Below are 8,280 nucleotides of genomic sequence, written 5' to 3'. Positions count from 1 at the left end.
TCCAGTCTGAAAGCGAGCAGGGTCAAGATCCAAAAAGAATCAATGTATTAGTCTGAGCCCAAAGGCCAGAAAAGACTAATTAATGTTCAGCTCAAGGAGGCCAGTGAAGTTCCTTCTTATTGAGCCTTTTTATTCCATTTAGGTCTTCAATTGATTAGATGAGGCCCACCTACATTAGGGAGGGCAATCTGCTTTACTCTATCAATTTACATGTTAATCTCATTCAGAAACACCCTCACAGACACATCCAGAATAACTTTTGGCCATTCCATGGCCAGTCAAGTAGACACATAAAATTAATTATCACAGGATCATTGTGGCATTTATTTAAAAACTAGAGAATTCCAAAAATTTCTGAATCCAGTGTAAGAAAATTTAGATGTGTGTGCATTATGTGAAAAGAGGATAAAGAATCTTTTGAATATGGTTAGATTCATATCCCCCAAACAGGTCTGTGTTTTACATTAAAAATATTAAAGTGTAAATTAACATTTTTAAGGTAAAATAAAATATATTCATAATTGAATATTTTCATTATTCTTCACCTTAACAGAATTTTTTTCAATTTACCCACCAACTGGCTGTTTTAGATAATATCAGTTTAGAGTAATTCTAGAGATGTGGGGTTGTGCTGTGGGGGAGAGAGACAGATTTGTAAGCCCAGGGCAAGGTCCTGCCTAGCGGAGGCCGCTGCTATGCGGAGATCCCGTGGGAAGCACCATCACCATGTCTGACCAGCATGGAGACCCCAGATATTCAGACTTATAGCAGCTCAGGGCCCACAAAGAGAGAGGCAAAACCTTCAACTGAGGACTTGGAGAATAAGAAGGAAGGAGAATACATTAAGCTCAAAGTCATTGGACAGCAGTGAGATTCACTTCAAAGTGAAAATGACAACACATCTCACGAAACTTAAAGAATCATACTGTCAACGACAGGGAGCTCCAATGAATTCGCTCAGGTTTCTCTTTGAAGGTCAGAGAATTGCTGATAATCACACTCCAAAAGAACTGGGAATGAAGGAAGAAGATGTGATTGAAGTTTACCAGGAACAAACGGGGTCATTCAATGGTTTAGATATTCTTTCTATTTTATTTTCTTTTCCCTCAATCCTTTTCTATTTCTAAAAATATTTCTTTTGTAATGTGGTGTTCAAAATGGAATTGGACGTTGACACATACACACACACACACACCCCATCTCTTTAAAACATCTGCTGTTTTGAATTCTAGTACCCATTCTTCATTATTATTTGTTTTCGTTGGGCTGATTTTTAGTGATCAAGCCTCAGCCTCTTTTATATTGCCCTCTCCTTTTGAAATATTACGTGTGTGCATAGGGAGGCCACCTTTTTCAGGACTGTGCATTTTCAGGCTTGTGATAAATAAGGTCGACCAATGCAAGTGTTCATAATGACTTCTAATTGGCCCTGAAGTGCTAGCATGTGATTGCTTCACTCCTGGACTCTGACTTTCAGTGGGAGGTGGGAGTTTTTCAGAGCACTGAACTGTGGAAAAATGACCTTTTCTCAGCTTGAAGCTACTTCTAAAATCTGAATGTCTGGACCAAAAGAAGAGGAATATCATGTTGGAGTCGAGATGACAGATAAGGTGAAAGTAAAGATTAACTCTAAAGATGGCTTCACTGAAGAGAAAGCATTTTAAGAATAACGAAAAATCTTGTCAGAAAATCCCTGAAAAGTTTTAATTTTCATTAGCAGTTAATTAAGTTATTCATGCAGGAAAAAAGAGTAATTCTATTGCGTAGGGCCATAAAATTGATAAGTACAGTCAAGGAAATGCAACTCATGAATGTCAGAACTATTTATGAGGACAGCATAATTTTGCCTAAAGGTATCTTTTTTTCCCCTACACATCCTACATATATACCAATTCTTACTATCAGATGTTTTAAAAGTTGCTCAGAACCTGAAAATATCCATCATGGCCATTTCCAGCCTCGGGTAATGTCAATCATCTGATCACTACTCTCTTACTATTGACTGCTAAGCATTGTTAGAAAAAGTCATACAATGATGCCAGCTGGCATTACAACCAATCCATGTTCTCTAACATCTGCTGGCCTATCCAGACTGCTGGGCAATCATTTATCTCTAGTTGACTCTAACTCATGCAATTTTTATTATACATCTTGCTTTCCCCACTCTTACAACATCTCCAAATCACTTAGAAAATAAAAACCATGTCATAAGAATTGCCTCCACTTTCCTCAGTTCAACCACAATATGTAACATTCTTCCTTCTCTCTCATTTTCCTCCTCCTTCGGGGTTTTCTCTCTCCCTTGGCAATCCCACTCATGTCTATAAATGAAGAAGTCAGCACACAAGTCTGACTTCTGCATTTTCCCCAATGTTATCATTTGACTACTGAGTGTCCTCAACTCGATTTTCTGCTTATGTTTTAAACTCAACACCTTTAAGTTCTTTAAGTTTCCTTCCCATTCTATAAAATGTGGAGGGTCCATCTGCACAGTTGTCTTTATTCTCCAATTCATTTGCTCCGGTGAAGATAGGCGAAAGGGTTTGTTTGTTTTCCGCTATCTCTGGCACTAAAATTTCATAATCCTTTTATTGTGCGGCGTCTAATACCCCATCGACTTTCCTCCCCAGGACTTAGTCCCATAATGCATTCATTTTGGCCATCTCAATTATAAGCTTATTTCTATTCTAAAGTGAACTTGCATTTACCTGCAGCTCCAAATGACAAGCTAAATGAAAGATCTTTGCCAGTCGATTTCGTATATGATAACCTATCTCCTGAGAGATTCTCCCTTTCCTTGAACAGGATCTAAGTCCAATTGGCACAGGCTCCCTGAAGGCCATGCCTGCCAGCTGTCACCAAGTGCTTCCAGGTGGCCATCTGAGCTAATGGACAGTACTATCTATTGGAGGAATTGGAACCCAATTACAGTAACTCGCAGCAAAAGCAATTCACCTTTCTTTCAGGAATGGAAGGACAACGCGCCAAATGCAGCAGGTTGCATATTTTTGCTCATAAAATACATAATTTGTCAAAATCATTTTTCTCTAAACACTTTCATGGAAATCCTTGGCAGGCCTGTACACTAATGATTTCCATATTAATTCAGTGCTCAGTTGTTGCATTCTATCCCCAAACTCTTTGCATCACTCCAGCAGTGTTATTCTTTTATTATGAATCACGTAACTGGGCTATTTTCCGAGGAAGAGGGTAGCTCTGTTTCACTGAGAAGTGCTCTGTGACTCGCCTAGGATGGCCTGGCTGACATCAGTCAGAATAGACTGGGTTGACTCTGGAACAATTTTTAATAACCTGCATGTTGAATTATATAGACCCAGGATAATTGAAGAAAAACATTACAAAGCAAATGAAAAAGGGAAAGAGGGCTTTCAAAGTTAAGAAAGCTGTTCCATTTACTTTAGTAAGAGTGATTTTCAGACTTTAAAATATTGGAATATCATTTTCTTTGGATATTTAAATTTTTTTCCTCAAATGAAATTTTAAATTTTTACCTGACCCCTTAATGGCAGGGGCAATTTTACTGCCAAATTGATAAAATAATAGGGAAGAAGAAGAAGAAGAAGAGATATGATTCAAGAGAAAAAGAAATCGCCCCCCATTATAATAGCCAGAGAGTGCAAGTTCTTGGGCTCTGAAGTCTATCTGAGCAACATTAGTGGCCAGATTAAAATTCATATCACATCACGAGTTTGTTTCTACTGAAAACTGCTCAGCTTGGCTTCATCTGATATGTTATCAGCCACATTTTAAGTAGCACGCCTCTTACCTTTAAGAATGTGATAATGCGTCCTACTTAGCCATCAAACTAATTTTGTGTTTTGTTTAACCCTTCAAACCTCTATTGCCAGACGGGCAGGGAGACCAGGTGAATCCATTCTGTTTCCTGGGCAGGTGCTGGCTGCCCACCCTCCAGTATGCAGTCTTCTATGCTTCCCTTGTCAAAGGTAAGCTATTCAAATTTCACAGCCATAACAGCTTCCCTCCTCCTTTTTTCTCTTTGCCCTCGAGATATTCTCGGAGGACTTTACTCAATGCCATGTGATGCTGAAGTTGTACAGGAACGGTATGGTAATTGCTTGAGAGCTACAGTTAAGGCCTAATGAACATTATGTTTATGAAGAATGTAGCTCTGATTTCTAAAAGCACTTTGGTAAATTATACAAATTAAATATTCATTACTTTGTACTTCATTAGTTCACATTTGGCACACTTTTTCTCATTATAATAGCCTGGAGTAAAAGCTTTTTAGTTTTTTTTTTAAACACTCTATTCTGTTATTTTTCAGAAACTCTTTACTTACAATATTAGGACAAAGCTGTATTTTTTCCATGGGGGCTATAATATTCAGAGTTTTCTTTTAAAAGCACTACATGTTTTATTTCACACAAAGGATGTGACTATCTGTCTGAAGTTCTTATTTCAATAGTCAGCACAAAAATATCTAAACATTAAAAAAAAATCTGTATTGTTGCTAGTATTACAGATATCCCCCTTTTCCCCCATTGCCCCCCTCACTTGGTTCCCACCCCACCCCAGCCCTTCACCATCCTATCATCTATGTCCACAGGGAAATGCATATATGCATATCTTCTTTGGTTAATCTCTTCCCGTCCCTCCACCCCCCCCCCCCCGCCTCTGCCCTCAGATTCATTAGTCTGTTCCATGTTTCCATGCCTCTTGTTCTATTTTATTCATCAGTTTATTTTGTTCATTAGACTCTTTGTTCATTTATTTTATTTTTAGATTCAATTGTTGATATATATGTATGTATTGCCCTTTGTTTATATTTTCCCTCCTCCTCCTCCTCCTCCTTCTTCTTCTTTTAGAATACCCTTCAACATTTCATGTAATACTGCTTTGTTGGTGATTAACTCCTTTAGCTTTTTCTTGTCTGTGAAGCTCTTTATCTTCAATTCTAAATGATAGCTTTTCTGGGTAGAGTAATCTTGGCTGTAGGTCCTTATTATTCATCACTTTGGCTATTTCTTGCCACTCCCTTCTGGCCTGCAAAGTTTCTGTTGAAAAATCAGCTGACAGTCATATGGGCACTCCCTTGTAGAACCTTTTTTTCTTTATTTTCTTTATTGATTAAGGTATTACATATGTGTCCTTATCCCCCCCCTCCCATTCCCCCTTCACCGCTCATGCCCTCACCCCCTTGGTGTCTGTGTCCATTAGTTATGCCTATATACATGCATACAAGTCCTTTGGTTGATCTCTCCCCCTTACCACCCCCCACCCCCGCCTTCCCTCTGAGGTCTGATGGTAAAGCAGCAAGAGAAAATATGTACACTTTTAACTCTGATTTTCACTCAAAGTTTATTTACTGCTTTTATTCTTATATTAAACATTCTATTTCATTAGAGAGAAACCTCTTTATTAAGTTAAAAGTGTTGAAGAGGTCTAAAGAATGTTTATTTTCCAAGTTGAAATAACTTTATAGTGATTGATTATTCACTGGGTTCTGAGAAGTTAAAAATTCTTTAAGTAGTAAGGTTGTTTTCCTGAGATAGGTGATAAATAGACAAGCTTCCTTGGCATGGAGAAGTTGAAATAGAAAAAAAGAATTATGATTGGAGCTACTCTTTTCCACTTTTAAATACCCCTAGTCAGCTTAAATGAATTCTTCCCTCAATGTATTCAGCAAATGTGCATGTGTCTAAAATTCTGAAAATAAGTAACTCCTCCTAAGATTCTATGAATCAAATGTCTGTTACACTGTTACATGCAGATGTACAGTTACAGTTAAACAACTAAAAGTAGGTAACTTACTAGTACAAATGTACTTGTAATCAAACTAAATGTCGTCAGATTTAGAGATCTTCAGATTTTTTTCATTTAAGATTTCCACAAATGGCAATTAATGGTGGGTCTTTACTATCTGAGAGAGCTAAATTCTGAGAACATATTTTAAAAGAGTTCAGATAAAATGGTCTGCCTGAACTAAAATAAAATTATATTTAAACTTAGGGAGCATTGGACAAGGAGACAGAAGACTGGAATTTGAGTTCTGGCTGTGACATGTAGTCTTGTGGTCTTTGTAAAATCCACTCTTTAAACATCAGTGATCTAATGTGGTAACTAGGAATAATAACACTTGCTTTGCCCACTCCTCTGGGTCATGGTGAATATCTAGTGAGATGATGAAACACTAGAAAAAATTTAAACATAAAACATTCTATAGATTAATTATATTAAAAATCTAAATTATGAGCTCCACAATTTCCATTCACTAAAATATCAAAAATAAAATATTAACTCCATTTTAAAGCATGCAAAGTGAAGAGAGAATTGTGGTCCAGGCAAATAATGAGATGCTATCTCCTCTTGAAAGCTAACATATCATATTCTATCAGCTTGCTTCACCAGGATGGTCATTACAATCCTTTAGGTGACAACCTCGTCATTATTCTTTTTGTTTCTAGTATTTATTTTAACTGACTTTTTCTCCCTTAAGAAATTTAAAGAGAATAATAGGGACATAGAATAAGCTTCCAGCAGGAACTTGGAAGAGAAGGCAATGGAAGGCTTTATAGCTATTAAATCTACCCATTTCAAAATTGAAGGAATCAGAGAAGGGCATGAAGTAAGGAAAGAAGCACTGTGATGACTCGGAAGCTTAGAGAACAAAACAGAACGTAGAACACAGACTAGGAAAAGGGTGTTGGCAAGTTGTTTCGCTTTTGCATAAGTTGAAAAAGAAGCTCTTTTTAAAAAAGTATATATTTTTATTGATTTCAGAGAGGAAGGGAGAGGGAGAGAGAGATAGAAACATCAATGATGAGAGAGAATCATTGATCAGCTGCCTCCTGCCATGCCTCACAATGTGTCCCCACCCAGAATCAAATCATGACCTCCTGGTTCATAGGTTGATGCTCAAACACTGAGCCACACAGGCCAGGCAAAAAAGAAGCCCTTGAAAGCAGCTAAGAAATAGGAAAGATAATACTAAAGACTCTACTTCAGAAAACCATGTAAAGATTTGCTTGGTAGCAGTATTTTGCATGTATCAAAGGAAAAAAATACTGAAGGAAGCATCTTAGATGCCAGAAAAGCAATCTCCACATAGATTTTGACATGTCATAAAGAAGCATCTGAATTTGTCTGCTAGATTCGTTTGAAAATAAAATGGTAATTGGAAGGAGTCAACGATAATGGGGGAATTTCAAGTTAAAGTGATGGGATGAGCAAGGAGTTTCCTATAGGATAAGAGTGACAGGCTAGGATAAATATTAGGACTAGCACAGAGTTAAGAAATAATGCCTATTTCTGTTCTCTATTGATCTATGTTCATGTCTGACACTAAAACTTACTTAAAATTCACTTTATTCAAAGAGCCTCTTCAGCAAAGTCACAGAATCGTGATAGCAAAATATTTCAAGTAGTTCATCCAGCCAACCACTCTTTGGATCTTTCTCACAGCATTCCAGTCAACAGGATGCCTAGCTTACATGTAAACACCTCCAGGGATGAGATATTCAGTTTCCTGAAGCAACATATGCCACATTGGGTGAGCTTAGTGTGTTAGAAAAGTCCTCCTTATATTCAACTGGAATCAGTCTCCTCTAACTGCTCCTCATTGGCCCTCTTCTACCCTTTTAGGGTCACAAACCTGATGTCTGCCTATTTGTTCAGTTCTGTGTTCTTTACTTTTTTGTACTAATGCATTAGAAAATTATTTACACAACCATTATATACTATGTGATTATGAACTCTTTCCCTATCAGTGGTAACAGAGCTTACCCCACCCACCCACCCATCCATCCACCACCACCACCAAGCTCCATGTCTTGACTTTACCACAGGTTCAAGGCTCTGTGACAATCCCACATCTCTTCCAGTAGAAAGGGAACTTACATTTGATGAACCCTGTGAAATGCCAAGAATATGAAAGATTATATCATTCGATCCTCTCATCATCCCTACAAAATAGTACTGTGGTATTGAGCCCTTTCAACAGATAGTCATCAGTTTTATCCTTTTACACTCAAGAATGATCATATCATTACTTTCCGAGGTACTGATTTTCTATGTGTACTCTTGATTTCCCTAATACATATTTTATTTTAATGTTAATATTTTTATTACATTTAATATTTGCTCTTTTAGAAGTGTTTTCCAATTTTTTTTCTTGAATGAGTCGAAACAAATAAAATAGACATTTCATAGATGAGGGCTGAAGCTCAAAGAGGTTGAATAACTTGACCAAGAGATGATCAGACTCTGGAAAATGGATTCTCCTTAACTGAACTATTGAGA

The 8,280-nt window shown here is 37.3% G+C and overlaps 1 pseudogene; it reads left to right on the top strand.

The window, feature by feature from the left end:
• The first annotated feature begins 726 nt into the window (after window positions 1-726).
• Window positions 727-8,280, top strand: part of LOC102432389 — a 39,287-nt pseudogene continuing 31,733 nt past the window's right edge.

This window comes from Myotis lucifugus, unplaced genomic scaffold (assembly GCF_000147115.1).
Source record: "Myotis lucifugus unplaced genomic scaffold, Myoluc2.0 scaffold_30, whole genome shotgun sequence".
In the NCBI taxonomy this organism is placed as follows: domain Eukaryota; kingdom Metazoa; phylum Chordata; class Mammalia; order Chiroptera; family Vespertilionidae; genus Myotis; species Myotis lucifugus.
The sequence above is the reverse complement of the archived record's forward strand: the minus strand, read 5'-3'. Positions and strand labels throughout refer to the sequence as shown.